The 22083-nt window shown below is 42.0% G+C and overlaps 1 protein-coding gene and 1 non-coding gene across 10 annotated transcripts in view; one reads left to right on the top strand and one right to left on the bottom strand.

Annotated features, from left to right (window-relative positions):
• Nucleotides 1-22083, top strand: part of LOC105561998 (cysteine-rich motor neuron 1 protein-like) — a 273339-nt gene that overhangs the window by 16616 nt on the left and 234640 nt on the right. The gene's annotated exons all lie outside the window — the stretch shown is intronic.
• Trnav-gac lies at nucleotides 8109-8181 on the bottom strand. The gene has a single exon. It is a non-coding gene; the product is annotated as a tRNA-Val (tRNA).

Genomic DNA, 22083 nt, shown 5'->3' with positions numbered 1-22083 from the left:
CTTGGGATGTAAACCGAACCGGAGCGAATAAGATTGTAAACCGGAGCATAAATACGTTCTTTGGAGCGGTTTTGAACCGGTTCGAGTTTAAAAACCGCCCCGAAAACCGAATAAATGAAGTAAATTATTTAGAACTTGGAATGCAAATCGAACCGAACTGGTGAAATTTGCACATTTGCACATGTAGCAAAGATTCAAACGTGGTAAATCTTTTTAAATAAATTAAATCCTTTTTAGATCAAGAAACCGCTCCAAAACCGGTTTTTCATGCTCCGGTTCGGAACCGGAGCGTTTGAAATCATAATCAAAAATGGTTCGCTCCGGATCGGAACGATTTTATAATTGAAATTTTGATCCGTTCTCTCGGAGCGGATACACTTCAATGGTTCGGTTCGGTTTACAACCCTGCTTAAAAGTGTCAAAATAGTACGAAAATTTCGACTCGCGATAGCTCCGTGGCAAATCGCGAAGTGGCTTCCCCGATTTGACATAACGTGCGATAAAGCATTGTGGGCGTGAAGGCGATTACGTGATTTCGATGGAGATACACTGACGTCATTTTGAATATAGATCGGTTATCCGTCGTCCGCTTGCGGGCGCAATCGCACCTGCGCGCAGGGTGTTCGAATCATCGAATTTTACACGTAATGTTTTACGAAACGTGGTTCTGTTAGTCGTTGAAATTTATTGCCTTAAATTTATCGTAATACGAGTGATGTTACAACAGAATCGGGAGGATTCTGGGGGAGGGAAATAAAAGGAAAGCAATCCTTTTACGCGGCGAAAGCGTAATCTTGATATCGCATAAGCTCGCTTCGTTGATTGCATACTCGCTAGCTTGGGGAAAAGTTGATAGAGAATTTCTAATCAATTTCCGTCCGCAGTCATTTGAGCGTGTTATCTTGGGGGCGGTCTGGCAAATTTAAGAAAAGAACTATGTACGCATACACAAACACGGGCGCGTGCACACAGCCTTGCTGGCTCGACCTAAGCCGATGCATATGCACGGTCGTTGCTCGATGTTAGAAGCCAGGACGCTCAGTATTCATGGAATATCGTTGCTCGAACGTGGGGAGTTGGTAGGGTACAAATTAGTTTAGCCCCCTTCGTATTTGCGCTGCATCCCTGCCGTGGCAGCAGCGGCAACAGCAGCAGCAGCGCGGCAACGGTACCCGCAGCAGCGTATAAAAATATTCCCGCATGTATCGAAAGTTTCCGCGTCGTTTCACACGTCAGACGCACCGTAACACGAATATCCCGGTGCATTTTAACTCGACAACTTAACCACCCTTTTGCCTTCGCGTCGCCGTCACGTACGTAAAAATTTCCGATGTTGCTTAAGAACGTTCGCATCGCCGCGCTCCGCTGAAACGAAGGGTGCATCGCGAACGCGCCGACAATTCGGCCGATGATGCGTCTGTACCACGGACTTCTACGTATGTACTACTGGACTGTCAGTGACACATCGATGCACACGTACCACTTTATTTACCTAACAAGACACGGCGGAACTCTTGCCTCACTTTTCAGCTCGAAGGTAGCAGTCTAGTAGTACGAGTGTGTACATACACGGAGAGAATTTCCTTTTAAAATTTATCCTGAAAATTATGTAATGGTGTAGAAACACGGCATTTCGAAGAATATTATGAAAGTTTTTTGAAATTTCACTAGTATACTTGGTATACATTTTCCTAATAAAATGTATGGTAAAAAATAAAGAACTCGCATAAAATTCTTGAAAATGCCATGTTGTCCCACGATCACACGATTTTCAGGATAAACTTTAAGAGAAAATTCTCTTCGTGTAGAAGTCTGTGGTCTGTGTAGTGTTAGAGTTTGACAGGATTTCGCATTTACACATTTCCTGTAATGCTTTCGATGGATCTTGAAACGTGACACGTTTGTCGAAAGAACGAAAGGAAGAGGCAGCAGAGAGAATGCAAATTCTATTTCCCGAATGAACTATCTGTGAATATAATTCATTCATTTTCATTTGGCATATAGTGCTTTGCTGAAAATTTGACTCTGTCGGCAGTTAATAAATTACCGCAACATGTTAAACACTTTGTGTGAGTGCACATGGAGCGCATACGAAGAAATTAAATGCAATGCCCGCGAACGGAGGCGTATCATTTAATATGTATTCCATAATTATCATAGGGCAGAAGTAGGTTATTTGACTTGCATACGTGTGTCGGATACATTCATTACACAATTGTAAATATGCCTAGCGCGTCGTTTGACATTCCGCATAAACAAGATTATTGTGGAATATTTTCCGCAAGAACGATTAATGAAACGCCACGCGAATGCCAAAATTTACGAATTGACGCTGACAATATCTGCTCGATTAATATGCATTCAACGTGACTTTATAATTTTCGTTATAAATGTGATTGGCGTTGTAGAATATTGCTTTATCAGTCAATAATGTTATTGTTGACTTACGGAATTTAATTCATTATTAAAATATTATACAAAAGAAATATGAGGAACCTCCGTTTCCTGAATTGAACTGTTAGTTAAATTAAACGCAATTAAATTGATTGAGCAAGACAAACAATCCTTAATCACATCTCGATGTTTCGACGTTGTAACAAATTGAATCGACTTATGAGAATCAAATCAGTCCAATTAATTAATTGTTATTTATCTTCTCCCATTCCTCATGTTCCTTTTCGCACGTGCATTCTGTTTCTGTCGGATTTATCTTTATCTCTACGTGCAGGGCGCGTCGAGATATCCGCTTATGCTTATAGATTGCTCAATATTAGTTCGCTACACGTACGGCACGTCAGCGTCCGTTTCTGATATGAATCAACGTTTATTACGTCGATTTATATAACATGCGTCTCAATTAAACCGTAATTTATTTTAATTGCGCTTGGCGATGAAATAATATTTGCCGCGCACGAAAATTTTACGCGTTAATTTGAACGCCGGCCACGGGCGAGGAAAATAAAAAAAAAGGAAAGGCAATTTCGAGTGGCATTTATCGTCGCGCTAATAGCCACTTCCATCATCGGTATTTATCACCGTTATATTTATTATAACGTTTGCTGATAACTCGGGCGGAGAGCGGCGTTCTTGCGAAAATTTTAGGATACAGTTGAGCCGACTGTTAAAACGTTTACGCGTAGCACGTTGTGTTTATATGTAAATGGATCGCCGGCGCGTTACCTCAGCGTGTAAAGTTTTGAGCGTGGACAGGAAGAGAGAATTTACTAAAGAAAGATGTGCGCGTGACATGACGTTGTATGCAAATGGCGATTCGCCGTAACACAATGTACGGTGGACACTCGTGACGTTTCGTCGCGTTAAATGCGGGAAGCGTCACCATAAAAAGGATATAATCGAAAGAGCTTCCTTGCGATTCGTGTGACATATCGGGTAAAATTTGCGGCGAATTTTGCACGAAAAACGGTGATGCTTAAGCTTCAAGTCCGCAACTGTGGAGGGGTTTTGCAAAATTTTGTTCGGACATATTTGCGAATTTCATCAAATTAGACATACATGCACCGAGGATAAAAGAGTATCATTCTCCTGTATTACTTTTAGCCGTGTTTTTTTTGCTGAGCTCTTTTAGAAATTCGTCAAAAATCATTGTTTGCCTTTGATAGTGCTATTTCGGTTTTGAGTCTATAGAATTCGTGCGCATGTCGCTTGACGTGCTCGAGAATTGGACCGATGTGTTATTAACTTTTCGCATTTCGCAATGAATTCAGTTTGCTTCGCCAGATTCAAATAACGATAGAAGGATTATGCAACAAGATTCTCAAAACTTTTTTGCGACAAGTAAAGAAAATGTTGGATTAAAGCAGTTGAAATGCGTAGAAATTTTCAATAAATTTCATCAATAACCTCTGGAAAAATGTATGCAAAGCAATATTGATACAAACTTAAAAACAAATATTGAATTATATAATAAAAGATAATTTCAATCTATGTATATAGAATATAGGAAATAGGGGAATTTCGTTATCGAGTTAAGCTCGACGTTGGGGTTTTAAAAAAGTTAAAGGAATAGACTTCCTTTTCGGAGCAACATCTTTTTAGAAAATGTTCCTCTCTATAAGAAGCGAAACGTTATCCCCTGTACAATTTCCTGAACATCATGACAGAAAGGCTACGAGTCCGTTTGGCCGACAACTGTCGAGAATTCGAGAGGAAGCAATCATTATCCTACGAAAATGCGCAAGGGGATCCATTGAAACGAGACAAGGCAGCTTCCATGATACTATCGTCGGGAAATAGGAGAAAGGAAGTCACGAGGGAAAAGAGAGAGGAAGAGGGAGGAATGGGCGATAGCCTAAACGGCGGAGGTATCTGAACATTTACGGACCATTTCCTCACCCACCTCCTCATAATGACATTATTGCCTTCTTGGGACTGAATGGTGGCTGGAGGTGGCGGGGAGCCCTATCTTCAAGTCGCTAACCACGGTCATTATTGGTTTTCGCTTGGTGCACTAGGCATGTAAATTCACGGGAGTCAACATCGCGGCAAATGTCGCGATCTGTTTCACATCTTTTCGCACGGTAGTCGTGACAAATACGACGATCGCCTCGATGGTGTCCTTTATTGCACCGGCAAATTTGTGTTTAGATGAATTCTTTTTCACCCGTAAGAGCATTCGAAACAAACTTCTACATCTCGCATAAATTAAATCCCATAATTTAAGTAATAAAGAGATATCGTTTAATCGGTTTTTAATTCCTTAATATTATCGTAGACATCATTAAACTGGTAACTGATAATTCAATAGAGATTGCATTGTATTAAAACACAAAGAACTTCTGCAAAATATGCTTTTGCCCTTTTATGCTTGTCATTAAAAATGTAGGTGTTAATTTCTTTTACAATATATTTTCGAAACTTGTTGATAGAATATTTTTGATATCCTTCTTTTGAGACACGTTACATTTCCTGTTAAAACGCTACGATTAAAAAGAAATTGCGATTTTCAGCGAACGGTATTTCCACAAGAAAATGAGAAAACCGATATTATAAGACTCCACTTCAAATACTTAATATTATATAACTTACTCGAAAAGCGTACGCTTAAGCTCCGCCCGTTACGTTAAAGCGCGGCGATTAGAATGAGTCAGAATTATTTGCTTTTGCTACCTTTTTACACTTTTGAAAGTACAAGAGAACTTTAAACTTTCCAACACTACGAAACTTACCGATATTCATGATACAAGTAATATTGTTATGCTTGAAAAGTACAAAGGAAGAAAAATCAGGCCATTTCGATATCTGCCCTTTTAAATTGTCTCGTTATCCACTTACTTTCAAAAGTTATTAAATCTTGATATCACATATTGCTATTATTGTACATATAACAAAGTTTGAAGCGAATAGCGCGGTTATTTATCCGTTCTTTATTAAAAGGAAAATCAGATGGTTTTTCCATTGTACGTTATATCAAGTCTGTGCGTGTGCATGTTTCATTTTTATATAATATTTATTGGCTGAATATTGAAAATTCTCTTTCACCTGTCGCCTTTTATTGATTATTTGTTTATTCATTGATATGATTATTTATATCATTATTATATTTATTCAATTTTTTTTCGTATTGAGAAAAACCTTTCGAGAGATGTTTTTATTTCGTTCATGAAAATAAAAGTTAAATTAGTGTAGGCTGACAGTCATTGATAAAACGCATTCTGAATTTTTTACAACCTCATGAATGCATATACGGAGCTGCTTTCCACATACAAGTTTACATGCAACGCACCTTTGAATGACAATACTCTGAGACAAGAATTCTCCCAGCACATTTATATTTGTCATTCAATGCATTTCATATGATTTTCACGATGCGGCTGTCAAGATAAGAAATCAAATTTCAGCCGTTGGAAATAAGGGATGCGTGTTTCATCGCTTGCTTATATACGCGGTATAACTAGTATTCTCTTTTACGGCCACGGATTAAAAATGAAATTATGCATGACCGGGTAGAGTTTTAACCGTAAAATATCGACGTGGCAGCGCTATCTCGGCCGGCCACACGTATCTCTCGTGCACGGTGTACATGTACGCATCGTTTACCGAGGGACCAAGTGATATCGATAACGAGTAGCGAATGCGAGCGTATCGATTTATAAGCACCGTCGGCTCTCGAAAATACATTCTTGCACCGTAGATATCGGTCGCGTAACAAATTAATAGCGCACATTCCGCAGACAGAAGTCACGGTGCATTGTAATATTTACACGGCCGTGTTGTAATATTTTCCGGTTCACCGGTCGCGAATTTTCTGCCGCATGCAGATTCAGCCAAGTGGATTACTCCGGGTAGGAAAATGTACCAACTTTTACTTAGGCGTTAAACGGTCCTAATGCAAATCGCTAGGATACGCGAAATGTGTGTAAAAGCTCGACGGTGCTATGGGCGGTCGTATTTTCCCTCTTTACGCGCAGTTTTATCTGGATGATATGAAAAAAGTTAGTGCCCCTGCACTTTTTTTTGCTTTCAGATACTCTCAGCTCAATGCTGATACTCCTAACTCGGTGGAGTTTGTAATAATTTTCATCTATGCGTCTATTACGTTATCTTTTGTAAGCGATTTGCGAGAGAAATAATTTGGAGTCATCTCCGCGCTAAGAACACGAATTACCACTGCGTGTAATATTGTTACACACACGAGCGGAAATATTTTGAGACTAGATTATTTGAGAGGAAAAAAAATTCTTTGTAACGACGCTCGCGGAAATGAAGATCGTGTTCATCGTGCGTGTTCACGGCTAATATTACCAGCCTAGCCGGAGATGAGAGGCGAGCGGGGCAAGGTTGTCCCGATAAAAATCGTATTAGCGTGAAATCGTCATTAACGAAGGCGATTTTCAAGATCTTTCGCTCGAGATATTCTTAGGCGACGGCCCGTAAATTTGACGGACCATGAAACGTCGAGAGCGAGGTGACGTTCAATTCCTCCGTAATGGCGGGCGAGTTTCCGCGCGGCGAATTATGAGAAACAAAAATTTTACCCCAGCGCTTTTTTTTCCGTGACAGACGTTGAACGGGATTGCAAGAAGTGAAACTTGATTTTACCCAGCGAAAGAATCGCGTCACGCGAGACTATCCGTCCCCGCGATATGAGGAGAGCGGGTCAGACAACGACGATCGAGTTTAGGGTGGGGCGCAAATCCGCAACTTTTCCCATTAAATTGTATCTCGCGTGGAGCTGATTGTGAGCGGGGGAGCTAATGGCGTGACGTCACGACACTCGGTAAAATGGAACTTCTGAGAGCGAGTTTAATCGTCTAATGTCATGTAAGAGAGGGAACTGAAATTGCACGTTTGTGCGGTGATAAGACACAAGGCAAACAAAATGCCCGAGTCATAAAGTTCTCTTGCGATTTCAATACATTAGCGGCGCTGCATAAAATATATAAGTAAGAAAAAAAACATCTTATCTCGCTTATGCGCAACATTGCACAGAGATTATTAATAACGATGCCGTAATATTCACTCGGAATTTCCGTCGAGGAACGTTCACCAAAGCGGTAAGCATAATCAACGCGTTGTCTTACCAGAAATGACACGAATCGCGACACTGGTCGTCAGGAGAACTCGCGCGTTAAAACATAATGGGATACTGGAGTAATTCTGCACCTTTTGCATCTAGAACTGTCTCAATTCATGAAAACATTTGTGTAATACACAAATTATAAGACATGCGTACATATCGAAGTGTCCCACTATTCGGACTAAATCAGACAACAGCATAGTATCGCTGAAATTTAGTTTAGAAGCCTGAGACGAAATCTGTTCCCTACAATAAGTTACAGGTTACTTATAACTTGTTTGAGTGGATAGATGTCTTGTTAAGCTTCTAAATAACTTAATTTCAATGATACCATGCTGTCCATAGTAATAAATAAGGGTGTATATCTTCGGGGAGGTAGGCAACTAAGGCCCGGTTTCACCAACGTTGTTTAACTTTAAGCTTAGCTTAATTTGTTCTTTGTCCCTTTCTAAAGTAACAGTTGGAAAGAGACAAAGAACGAATTGAACTAAGTATAAAGTTAAGCGACGTTGGTGAAACCGAGCCCATGACGCGCCGCTTGTTAATTTTCGGCGAGAAAAATAACGGGCTAGGACTAGACCAGGATTCGAACCTGGGACCCTTCGCTTGTCGGGCGAATGCTCTTCCAGCTGAGCTCACCAGGCTCACGCTTGAAAATCCTTCTCGCTTATCTACTTTATTTTACTGAATAAAGTAGGTATAGTATACTAGCAGCGCGACTCCATGCTGTTCTCTAATTCAATCCGCATAGTGGGATACTGTCGGTCTGTAAGCAAAACCCACATAATTTGTATATTACGCAAATGCTTTCACGAATTGACAGTTGTAGGAGCAAAAGGTGCAGAATCGCTCCAGCATCCGCCGATCGAAACACCGGGGAGCATCGAACTCACGAAGTCGTGCTCTCGCGAGTGGCTGCGACGAGTTGTATCGGCAAAAGATGTTGACCTAAAAACCGTGGGGGCTCATAACGAGTAAATACCAACTTTGTGTTAAAGGAACCGTCGGGGCTCTGCCGTGCAATAAACGCGCCAGCATTCGCGAATGCATTCGCGCGCACCCGCGCGCGACTCGTAAAGCACAAACGTCTAGCTATTCTCTCGCCCTCCCCGAACCATGTGCCCCTCTCCGTGCTTTTATATCGGGAGACCCTCTTTCCCTTTTTATACAATCCAGCGGTAATTGTCATGTGCGGCAGAAAAGCCGCGCTCGGCCGCTTTTACGCGCATTGCCCTATCGTAATCTCGCCATCCTCCATCTTGAAGTAGATTCACGAGAAAAAAATCCCAGCGTGTACCATCACTGGCAGAGAGAAAGAAAAAGAAGGGAAGCGATGTGTGTGTGTGCTCGCGCGCGCGCGTCATGGTACAAGGGTGCAAACGCTCTTGAATATGTTTTATTCAGCGCTACAGAGAGATCCTTTCCGAAACAAAAAAGAATGTCGCAGCTTTTTTAAACTAATCATTTGAAAGCGGACACTTTAATTTACGTTCAGCTGTTTTCATTGAAATGTTGTATCAATAAGTATGAAATCTAAATGCAAATAACTTTTTTAACTACTACGTTTATTTGAAGACGAATTTCTATCTTGCTGAAGGACGCGTTTGTGATATGCAAACTGATTAGCATCGAAAAATGTTGAGCTATACACATTTATACGGAGATACACCGTTCTAGATAAATATGTATAATAATATTATAATAATCGTCCTCGCCAATCTTTCGCTTGTTGGCCTTGCGTCAGTGCAATATTTAATTGGCGGGTCACACACATTCGCGGTAACGGACGGTGCGCTATGCTAAAATATTCATAAATAAAGCGATGGCTTGTGGTAAATCGGTTCGGCGCGTATCTCGATATCTCTCGGAGTTTATCGTCGTTTCCACAATTGACGAGGATTGTTACGGTTCATGGGGAAATGTATTAAATTAATTAACCGGATGCACGATAATTGATTGGCGAATAATATCGAGCGATTTTCAAAATATACTTACTATATATGCGACGGGAAGGAGATATTTCTGCTTATTATAATTTCGTGTAAACTCACTTAAATTTAGTAACCGGATTCCAACGTCGGACTCTGGTGCAATTTGCGTTTAAGATTTCACGATGTCCGATGCTATAAAAAGAAAAGAGAGATAGTTTGAAATATTTGGTTTGTGTTTATTTTTGAATAATTGTACACAAACGCCAATACATTCTCTTTTATTAACTCGTATTTATTATTTTACTCGATGTTTCGTGGGTGAGCATGAAAAATTCAATTTTATGTATGCTCGGATTACTTGTGAAAAAAATTATTTATCACAAACGAATCGATCTTGGCATCAAACGTAAAAGCATTCTCGCACATTTGTCCGCGTGTTCACCGCGATTGCGGAAACTCAGAGTTGTATCCTACGCTCTCTAAGGAGGAAATGAAAAGAGAAACAGGAAGGAATCGTAAAGGATGAAATAACACGAAGGGAAACCGCTAACTACGGTTTCGCGCGTATTGCCCCGACGCAAACCAGCGCGGTGGAGTTTTATTTGTGCCGTCGAGCGCGCAACGCGCGATAACATTAAGCCGGGCCAATTTCGAGCGTGCTTGTGATACATATAAGACGATATATATATATAAGGCCGTTTCAATCGCTGAACGCACAATACGAACACTCGGTATTTAATTGGCGGCGTAGAAACAGCCGTAAACTTTTGACGTTGACGCACTTGAGCTCACAATTTGTACGCGGATATTTGATTTCCTTGGAGCGGAGCAGTAAAACCCGCGAAGGCTGTCCAGTCACTTCCGCGAGCGGGAAAGCTGATTTTGAAAATGAAATAAACCGGCGACGAGAGCCGGTTCTGAAAGAGCGAATGTGCTTCGCATGTCGAGGGACACGTAATAGCGGCTAGTACAAACAACAGGTTCCGCCGAGTGACGTTGACCCCTTGTACACGAGGTTCGGCCTCATGCGGAAGATACAGCACCTGTCGCAGGGTATTAATCTCATGAATCGTGCAAAGCTACACGCGTCCTTCGCCGGACACGGTATACGTGGCGAGAGGCGCGGCACGTGTAAAACGTGGAAACGACCGTCACGTGCTGGCTGCAGGCGATGGTCTTTTTGTTTTCTCGCTCGCAACTTCATCGAACTTTCGGCGAGAGAAAAGATAGACTCCGTACATGTACTCCGTACATGCCGACGAGACAATCCAGGAAGAAGACTCCCCCTTTTCCCTGGTAAGATCATTTCGAGATGTTTGCATAAGACCCTACCACTTTTCAAGCTCGAGTAAGAGCGCGGCGGGTCCGACGGGATCTTAAATCCCAGCTCCGGCCCATCGTAGTGGAGATTAACGCGAATACGTGACTTGGGTGCGATCGCGTCTCGGCGAAGGTGGAGGTCTCGCGTAGGTAACACGTACTACGAACTGCATATTTCCCGGTGGGCGATTGTTGCCGCGAGAGCTGTCGACCCGGTGCATTGGCAGGGGGTTATATACACTGTTACCAGCCGCGAACGCCACTTTCTCAATGTCAAGCAACAAATCTCGAGAACCGCTCGCTGGCTGGGTGGGTTCGTTCGCTCGGGCAACGCTACTAAACAGCTCGTAGCCGTGCGCATAAATGTACGTACATGCGCACACGGCTATGCAAATCCCATAGATCACCGTACGGTTTCTCGTACGCTCAATACGTGGGACTGTGGAGGCTCGCTGCACCCGCGTCGATAAACCGAGTAGATAGATCGAGGGGCATTTCGAGAGGAAGCGGGCTGCGCGGAGAGAGAAGTGTAAAGCACCCTTATTTCGCCTTACAAGACCACCACCGGCGGAAAATATACGTAGCCATCGGAGCTCATTATCGCCGCACGTTGGCCTCGTCCTGGAGACATTCCGGTAAACGAAAGAGTCCGGTAAATGTCACGCGGTAAATAAACGTTGTCGCATGCGCCGCAAGGAAATGTCCCTTAAGGCCGAATCAAGCTGGAGACGCACGAAGAAACTTGAGCAGTAAGACTTTAGGGAAATGACCAATGGCTGTCGAGAACGTAAGCAGCCATTTTGAAATTTAGCAATGCTGAAAATTCCGATTGGTTGAAATTCCTAAGTCTTTTCGCGTGTTTCCAGCTTCGTTGGTCATTTCCCTTAAGTCTTTACTGTTTAAGTTTTTTCGTGTATTCGGACCTTCAGACTAGCAATTGCCAACTCGGATTGAGATTAGCCAATGACGATTGTTCTCTAGCTAATGAGCAGTCGATTAGATGGCTGGCTGCTTTGCTCATTGGCTGGAAGACAATCGCCAATCCCAATCCAATCCGCGTCTACAATTGCTAGTCCGATTCGGCCTTTACGCGATTGTATGTCGTATGGGGTGGGGTAAATAAGCTGGCGGAGACGGGCTGGATTGCGGCGGCCGTGAATGCACGCGATAAGGCGGGCGGATTGAAAAATTGGCCCGACGGGAGAGCACGTAGATTCGGAAGCGCGCAACAACTTTCCGGCACCGCGCGCACGAGAATAATATATTCGCGTAGCGAGTTGATGTATCGTGAAATAGACGATATATATAACGTCGCGAAAAAAAACTACGGTTTGTCGCCAACGCCGACGTATTTTGTTTTTATTAGCATTATTGCTACAACGACTGCACTAAGAATAATTAACGGTTGTAATTGCGACGTGACCTGGCTCTTCGCGATATTTTTGGTACAATTGATTTTGCTCAAAATTACGTACGTGGAAAACAAAGTAGAAGAGGTCGAAACGTTTTTTTCTTCAATATCATATCGTCCACTATGCTCTGGGAAAAAAAGACAGCAATCCATTTTGGGGCCCACAATTAGTAATCGAATTATTTGGATTGTTCGTAACTCTAATCTTTTACGAATTTTACCCTGCGTAACTAAAATTGCAATTAGCTATTCTATCTATATCCAAGATTTTCAAGTAATACTAATCAATTCTCTCAATTAGTTCTGTCGATATTCAGTAACGCAAAGATCATTTTCACGTAAGTGTCACTAACCGAAATGTTAAGTTGCTTAACAAAAATTTTTCCCAGAGTACGAGCAATCCAAATAATTGGATTAGTAATTGTGGGCCCTGAAATGGGTTGCTATCTTTTTTCCAAAGTGTTGTAAAGGCTCCAAAAAGAAAATGTATAGAAAGGAGGAAGTGCCAATGCGAGCCAAAAAAATGAACGGAACTCGGTTCTCACAATTTAAAATCAAAATTTCTCTTTAATAAGAAAACAAACGTTTCGACCCTTCTTCGGGTCTTCCTCAGCGAAAACTACAATAAGATCATGAAAAGTTCAAAAGGGATAAGAATACAACACAAATTATAGTACAGATTGGTTCGACAGTTATAATCAATTACCTCGCTTAGACCGAATAAAGGCATTGTCTTTTTTTTCCCAGAGTGGAGTGGATGTGGTATTGCATTTAAGCGTAACTTTTTAATCGGTAAAAGTCCTACGTCCACGGCAACGGGCAACGCGCGCACGTCTCTGGCGTTAAGCTAAATAGTCACGTTCTTGACGTATGTAGCGTGAGATAAAAGCGATGCGGGATATAAAACGGAGGTGGCAGAAGCTCCGGGTGGTTTATTTTGCCGTTGCACAACCGCGAAATAGCGGACCACCGCCGCCGGTACATTACGCCGTGCTCCGCGGGGCGATGCAACGGGGCGGACGCGAGGCGGTTGGAAAGTCTATAAATGCGTCGCGGACTCGCACGTATCGCGGTACTTAAGCCAAGGATTCGCTTTACATCCTGCAGGCAGCGTACGTACGCGATGTATAAAATATATGTCCCTTAGCGGCGGAGCGAAAGAGATTTTCCTGCCTCGAATTAAGCTCTTCCCGTTCGGCGGCGAGACAAGTGAACGCGGCCATTTGTATGCCCAAGTTGTTAAAAGAATTGCGCCTATAACTCCTAGAAAGGCTACGTACGCTGCGGCATGCGAGATACAGTCACGTCGTTATATCAGAGAACGTTAATTAAAACATTTTATTATTCTCGCGGGAACGTGTTCTCGGCCCGACAATTGCCGCTGCATATTTTTAACGAGGCGCTTGACCTTTTTACAGATTGCTCTTCCACGTCGCGGAGAAAACGGCGCTCGCGCATTTAATCGCTTTTAGTTTCTAAAGTTTACGATTAACGGGAGAAATAATATTATGCGGTTCGTCGGTGGGAAGAGCGTTAAAGTGCGCCACGCAAAAGTATCGATATTCGTTCAGCACTTGAAGTAATGCAATCGCCATTCATTTAGAAACATAAATATTGCTGAACTTGGGATTTCCTCATCAAGCTAAATAGCTCGACAACTGTTAAGCTAGCGTCACACTATGCGCGATTCGTGATCTGTGATTCGTAATTTGTTGGTTGTCGTTTCGCTCGTGTTAATTTGGACGACTATTGCCTGTTAAGGCCAGTGTCCACGATGCTAGAACGTGATCCAAGTTCTAGTTCCAAGAAATGTGTAGCCAATCAACTTGCAGCTTTTATGGAGTAGCGTGGACACAGTGGAATCGTGGACACAGGCCTTTGTTACAGGACTTGTATCATCAGTCTACATTAGTCTAGTTTTAATATTAGTCAGGAAAACCACTGTTTTCGTCAAAAACCGCTTGGCCGATCTAGCTAGCGAATCACTACGAATCGCGCATAGCGTGTGGCGCTGGCTTTATTCTTTTAAACCTAGTCTACAACGTGTTTTCTACATTTAGAAACATTCTATTGTATACAAGCAAATCAAAACGCTTAAAAAAATTCGTCGCCAACGTACGATTGTACAACGTATAATGTACAATTTATCAATTTGCACAAATCCTTTAAACGTATTCATTCCAGAGTTGAAATTTTGGTGCTATTTTGACACTTTTATGGATAATTTACACCTACATAGACCAGCAATTACATACTTTGATGACATTATATTTTTTACTCCTCCCTCGAATCTTTAATTCTAAAAATTTACTTCAGCTCCTACTTAAAAGGACTTACTTTAATGCTAAATTGGCAAAAGTAGAGATTTTCGACACTATCAGTTTGAAAGTAGGAGTAAATTTTGTACTTGCAGTTCAACCTCTTTTACTGTCTTAGGTCCTACTATATAATAGAATTATAGGTTCGACATAAATTTGAACTCGGTTTGGCTACAAAATTGAATGTTTCTATACGCAGAGAGCATATTGTAGAATTAGACTTTGCGTCTCGTGAGATGCAAGTGATGCAACGTGCCTCTTCGCGAAACAAGCCGTCGTAAAAATCGATCGGATTCTCTGCGCAGAAGAAGGCGTTTATAAATGTTCCCCCGTCCTTTAAGTCGCAAGATAGTTTAAGCCAAGAACCCACCGTGTTGTTGACCCGGCGCGTTTGTGCTAACAAAGTTACACCGGTACAACGTGCGCCTGTGTGTGTGCGTGCGCAATCGATTGGCTGTTTTATTTTGCGCGAATCGCCGGAGCCCCACCAAACTCTGCCGTATTATGCATTGACCTGTATTACGTTTTTGCGCACCCGCGTGCGCGTACGTGTGACGGTTACTTGGCTCGCGAGCTAGCAAGAGAGACACGGGGGATGCGACGTGACACATACGGGACGCTATACGGCAACGACGTGTGTGCGCTCGCGGGAGGGCCAGGGGAAGAGGAATAGCCTGCATGTGCATCCGGATGGATTGCCGGGATTTTAAATCTGATAGGACGCTGATAGGCCAGCGGCAAAACGAACTGCAATTTTTGTTGCGTCGTAAAAAGCATACGGGCTCCATAGTAGGCACGGCTGGAAATGAAAAAAAAAACATGGAAATCTTCGCAATGCATCGCCAGTTGTTCACTGAGAAGCATATTTGGAAATTGTAATGAGTAACGGTGTTGCCTGCCTTCTGAATTATACGTGATTTGATGCGTGGACGATTTCGCGTATGTAGATGCTGTATGTCGTTAAAGTGCTGCGGGGTGAAATATGGAGCGTGATTAAAAATAAATACAAGTTGTATTCTCCGGCAAAATAAGCCGTGAAAAATTTTGTTGTGTCAGGTATACCGTGTCAGAATTGGTGGTGTGTTATAATAAAGTAACTTTTCATTTAAAAAAAACGAAAAGGGAAACATAAAACAAAGTGAGGCGGTTTGAAAAAACGCTGGACTTCATTATTCGGGGATCCATTAAAAATGGGAGGCGTGTAATTCAAGAAATAAAGTGGCGGTATCACTGTCCGCCGAGCATATAACTTCATAACAAATTGCATGTGACCCATTTTGCAAAATAATTATATCAGATATCTCACGCTACATTAGTTCAGATTACAAACGCTCGTTACATAATTTATCGTTTTATACTAGCATATTAAATATCATTGTTTTTAATTTAACAGTAATTATTGTAATAATTACCGATTGAAACGTTTGTAATAGGTTGATAAATGTAACCTGTACGAACGGTTTATTACGGATTGCTAATTGTAACTGAACGCGAAACGAGTGTCTCGCAGCACTTTTTGCTGCGTGTCGCGCGTTGCTTGACTATGCGATAATGAAAGTCCCGTGAAATCCGATAGAAATCGCTGAAATCTGATAATCTCGGAAAATTGATGGATGGCCATAATGACAGGGATTAGCACGGATAGTTACTGTTTAATGACGATTTCGCGATGGGCGAATCTCGCATAACCATGCCAGCGGGTGAACCTCGATTCCAGCCAGTTAATTAGGGCGCAACGCAGCAGTTTCCCCGAGAGGATCTCGACGCCCGCATCCGTGAAAATCAAGCAGAAGGTTGATATCCGAATGAGCGCCAATTTGTTGAAATGCTTCACATTTTCGGATAACAAAAGTTTCAATGCTTATTAAAAAATTTTCACGCAAAGAGGCTACCGCCAAAACGGGGTACTGTCTCTATTTCCGCAACCGCTAAAAAATGGACCCATAAAGTAATTCCATAGAAAATAACCGATAATGCTGGTTAATATCTTTAATATTAGTCATTTTTAGATTGGCAATTCATACCTTGAAATTTACACGCGAAAGAAGCGAAATACATTTCTCGCTCTAGTGTCCTGTTAATTTTAAATCTCTATCAAAACATTGTGGATTATTCAGCACTTTTTAAATGCTTTCGTGATGTTGGTGCAAAAAAATTGAGAAAGATTTCGCGCAGGAAAGAAACGCCGTACTCGATATTACGGCCGCACTGTATTATGTTGGGATGAAACGAAAATCTACAAAATGCATTTGCAAACTGCGTGTACGTGTGGTAGTGCGCAGAGGAAAAAGCACAACCGGTCTGTGTACTGAAAGTTCGCACGAAATTCTATTGGCAGGGATACCCGCGGAATTATGTGAAAGAAGACAATCACGAATGCAAATACGAGCATGCTGAAATATAAAATTCTGGTGTTTGTTTACTTTCGTGAATGTAATTCGTTTTTCTGGCAGTAACAACTGCGTATCGCTTTGTAGAGCCACAGAGAGCTGCACGCGGATCGCGCAGTCGATTGTACAAAACGATACGCGAAACTTATTTTATAAACTAGAAATATGCATAATTCCCCCGAAAATTCCCTTTACAATTAATACAACTATGTAATACGCGCGCTATCAACGATTTCATCGTTACGATCAAATAACCAAAATGATGTTTTAATCATATGATAAATAATTATGACGTTAATATGTGTACGGTATAATCCTTATACCGTATTACGATTGCAATGTATAAACACGCGAACCCTTTCCACACACATTCGGCAGCATTTTTAATACATTAGCACTTAACCCAGTGCAGATACAGCGGATTGATTCACTTTACAAAAGCTGCACTTTCCATTCGCTATCGAGTTGTTCCCGCTTGCTTTTGTAAACCAATTCGATACGCGGAAAGTACGCTTATGTAGTATTATCTGTCTATTCTATCGTGCAAATAATTCTGCAAATATTGATCACTCGACACAACGCACGGAGCAATGATGCCTATCATTTGCGTTTGAGAGAAAATGAGACCGCGCGCGCGCGCGCGCGTACTCGCGAGTATTCGCGCGGGTACTCGCAGGTACTCGAGAGCGCAAGCACGCACAGTCAAAGGTATATGCGAGAGATATACCGTTTTCATCGACGTTGCTGCCTCACAACGAGGTCGCGTCGCATTCATTAAACGTACCATAATTTTCTCGAGTATCATACATTACGTATACTGCAGAAACAACTGCCATCCGCACGAACTCCTCTTTTTTTTCATCACGTTCACTCGCGAGCTTGGAAAAACAGATTTTGTTTTTTAAAATGAAATACACGGCCGCAGCATTATTGGGAGATTTATTTTCTTTTTATTTACAGAGAAGCATATTATTAAAAACGTAACATTCTCCAGCGGCAACCGAATAAGCTTGGAATAAATTTATGCTCACGTTACTTTTTCATTTCCAATTAAAACAGAAATGTCCCCCCGCCCCCGAAAAAGAATGGAAAAACTATCGCGGAGTTTATTACCTTTTAATAATAATCGAGTTTAAAACGATTTGCGGAATGTTATTGTTAAAGAGTTTATCGAATTATTCCCGAAGTCACGGAACTGTCTCGTGGTATTCGGAGGTACGCGAAATCCAATTTAACGAGATAGATATGGAAGTAGCCTCAAACACTGAAATACGTCGCGGGATCGAGAAATCTCGAGATCCATGCTGTCTTTTTTGCGAAGGTGCTCGAACGAGCCACTGGCTTTATGTTTCATATTGCAACACCAGAACATATCGAAACCGAATACTCACATTTTAGGAGCATTCCCATTTGGCCTGTGAATCTTTTATTTCTATTTCAAGGCTTCGGCGACATGGAACGTACTTATACCTTCAGGAAGGGAGTCAAAATGGCAAAAAGATATTTTTATCAGCGAACATACCGTATCCCCTGGACCTACAATCCGATCCAATAGGATTGTTAAAAGGAACTTTCACTCGCAATCGTATCATGCACGTACAGTTTTATTCATTAATGTCTGGACCTCGGTTTTACCATAGTGTAACTAGTATGCCAACTCTCTGTCGGTCCTTTGATCTTTTCGGTTTCGATCACGTGGTATTCCGCCATGTTTTTGGTATAAAATCCTGTCACACCGATTTCACACTACCACATGTACAACGTCTTATTGGCTCCACCAAAAAAATGGCGGATGCGCAGAAAGGATCGACGCAAAACAAATGACAGAGTTGGCATGTTAGTTATACTATGGATTTACTAGGATTCATAGTTTCATAATCTTTATTCCCATCTATACATCGATGAGTTTCAGGCTGTAGTTGACGCAACTTAAAACTCAGTGATTTGTATAAATGAGAAAAATGATGATAAAAATGCAGGTCCAGGCATTATTGAATAGGACTGTACATCGTGCAAGAAACGAAAGGAGCTCGATCGAAGGACTCGATTGTTTTCACGTTGTGAAAACGTAGCCAGCGCAAATACCTGTTTCACCTGCAAGTATAGATTTGAAAAATCAACCTTTATATTTTTTATTTCTATGCAAAACCACTGTGGCGTAAAATTTTATTGCTCGCGTAAGTGATTAGATCATACGTGTAAATAAACATGCGTACTCGCGCAGAAAAATAAATCGTCATCGCGCAAAATGGTCCATTCTGATGCGTCGTCCTTTCATGTTACATATGCAAATGGGGTTTGCAAAAAATCCAGCAGCTCACGTCTCCCACTCTTAGTTTTGCATTTCTCCAACGGCGCATGATTCTCTACCGCTACCCTTAATACACTCGGGCCGGTTGATTAAGTTGCTACTCGTTTCTCCTTGCCGAGTTACTTACCTCGGCTGGGCGGAGCACCGTTATTTTTCACAACTTCGTTTACTTTCGTTACCGGAAATCTGCATTTCGCCGCGCGCTACATAAAACGTCGCCGTGCTTCGCATGGTTCACGTTATGGCCGATATAAACTCACGTGCTATAATAACGAGTGTGTAAAACATTTTATTATCGTATGCATGTCGTTGTAGCGATATTTCAGCGACAGGATTACGACGACTTAACATTTAAACAATTATATGTTACCCATTACCGAAAAGGTAATGGGTAGGATAAATTTGAATCAAGTGTACATTTATTTATATCATTTACGATAATGTATTTATCTCTTCCCAAATTACATTCAATTAAATTGCATCTACATTAGATTTTTAATAAATAAATATTAATTTAATTAAAACCGCAGCATATTTATTCATCAGTGTGCTCTGCTTATTTTGCAGCTTAAGCTATTGGAATTGTTAAAAAACGTCTGAATGTATACTCTGGTAAAATTTCGTTAACACTCTTTGCGGAGATAATATTGTAATTAATACTTTCACACATATTATATTCTTATCGCATTTATATAAAATAATTTTATTAGTCCGGTGAATAATCTCTTTAATACTATAAAATCTAGACGAGTTAATTAAATTTTTAAGCGTTCCTCCTTCACGTTTATGACTTTTTATTTATTCAGCTCGAATAAGAATAGTGCAAAGAGTATAGTGCAACGTCAATATTTATTAATTTTATGCAGATTTTATACGCGTGTACCAGGGCGAAAATATTTTGCTATTTTACGTAATCTTTTTTTTTATAAGTGCGAAATCCCAAATCGTTTTAAGGGAAGCTTAGTGAGGGAGACGTAAGCAAGTGTCGACACATTAGGGAAGTGGCTACTGACGATTTAACGGATTACCGGCGCTAGAACAAGAGACCAAATGCACCTCCGAGTAAGCCGATTGCACGGTCCACAACTGTAAGTGCAGTCTGACTTCTCGAGTTTCGTGTCGCTACTCCGGAAAGATCGACGACGTAATGTACATAAAAGCGGAAATGTGCATCCTGAACGGTCACGGTCAATTGGTCGTCGTGTGCATGCTCCATTAACCCGGAATGAATTTGCATCGAAAGTGGCAGCTTCGACGTTTACGCCAATAAATTGCACTCTTCGCGGGGAGACGTCATATACCATAACGATGCATTAATTAGTTAACACAATGAGGTGCACGGGATCAATAAGATAATTTTCCTATTTTTGTGCAACGTAACGTAATAAAACGAAGAGTTAATCTCAAATTATACGACATGCGTCGGGAAATTTAAATTGGGATGGTTAAGGCGAATTTGCTAATGATCACAAGCGCGTATTGGCGATATCGAGAAATGATCTTGAAGAAACGTAATTTCCGCGGTAAATTCGAACGCAAAAGCAGTTGGGTTGCTTTCGCGACTCATCCGTGGAATACGCCTCTATCTTCGATTTTCTTAATCGAAAACCGCAGCAATTCGGTTGCATTCGGATATCGTAGCGCATATCTGGCCGGCTCATGGGCAATTAGACGGAAGCGCATTCCCAGCCATTAGCTCGAAATGAATTCGCATTTAGGAGGCCCGGAGGGCTGATGGGCAAACCGATCGGCAAATTCGATTTTCTCCACGTAGCCCATCTGTGGATTATTAAACTTATCGATTGGAACGCGGCGCGATCGAAGGCGGGCAAGGGGCGAAGGGGGTCAGTGTGGGGCTCAGGATATCACGGCAGACTGTAACCGCCCTTCGTGTCAAACAACCGGCCGCTTCAGCCTCGATTTATTGTCCGGTTATAGCCGACCGTTCTGATTCCGTTTCTGCCCTATTTTCTATCTTCCTTCTTCGCGTGTCTTACGGGGCGAATTTCGTGCGAATGGCATAAACCAATTGCTGTTCTTTCTCTTTGAAATACCGACGACGACGCTTTAAACGTTCTGTTTCTCTCTCTCTCTCCCTCTGTCTTTCTCTACTATGGGCTTCTCGGTCAGCAACCGGTACGGTAAACGCAATTGAATTGGAATTTGTCGTCCGGGTACACACCGCGTCTCATTAGGCGACCGCATTATACTCCCTCGGGTATCGACGGTATCGTAGTACTCACCCCTCACCCGACGACGACGAGTCGAGCGGTGTATGCAGTAAGCGGTGCCCAGCGATGTTGACGGTTTTGTAATTGCGCCGTTATCGATGCTCGATTTGCTCCGCCGGCGAATTCGCCACGGATGCGTGATTCTGCAATTTTTCCGCGGTGCTATTACACTCGGGCCTCTCGTCACGGCCCAACGTCACGTCGCACCGCCTTTCTCATATCTCGAATTTTCTCCTCACAATGATGCCTTTTGCGCAATAATCCAAGTACACAAGTACAAACGTCAGTACTGTAGTGCAATTATATTTATTGCTGCTAAATTATACAGGGTGTTATGTAATTCTCGCCTCACCTCTTATTGACGGATGGAGCGGACTAGAGTGACAATGAGTCGAAAAGTCCTCTACCAATTAGCGATCTCGGCGCTCTTTTTCGCTGTACCGCTCGAGAACGACTGTCTGTCGGCGATTGTTACATTTCAATATCTAGAGGATACAGAGAAGTGCGAAATAACAGAGACCGCTGACTCGGCAATTACATGCATGTACACAAACAAGCGTTAACAGCTTTTGTCTCGAATTTAAGTATCTTACATTATCGCTCGTGACGGATTGTAAGTGCACAAGGCACGCGT

The sequence above is a fragment of the Vollenhovia emeryi genome, unplaced genomic scaffold (genome assembly GCF_000949405.1).
Source record: "Vollenhovia emeryi isolate VEMERY1.0 unplaced genomic scaffold, V.emery_V1.0 DF939197.1, whole genome shotgun sequence".
Classification (NCBI taxonomy): domain Eukaryota; kingdom Metazoa; phylum Arthropoda; class Insecta; order Hymenoptera; family Formicidae; genus Vollenhovia; species Vollenhovia emeryi.
Note: the sequence above shows the minus strand (reverse complement) of the source record. Positions and strands in the feature narration are given on the sequence as shown.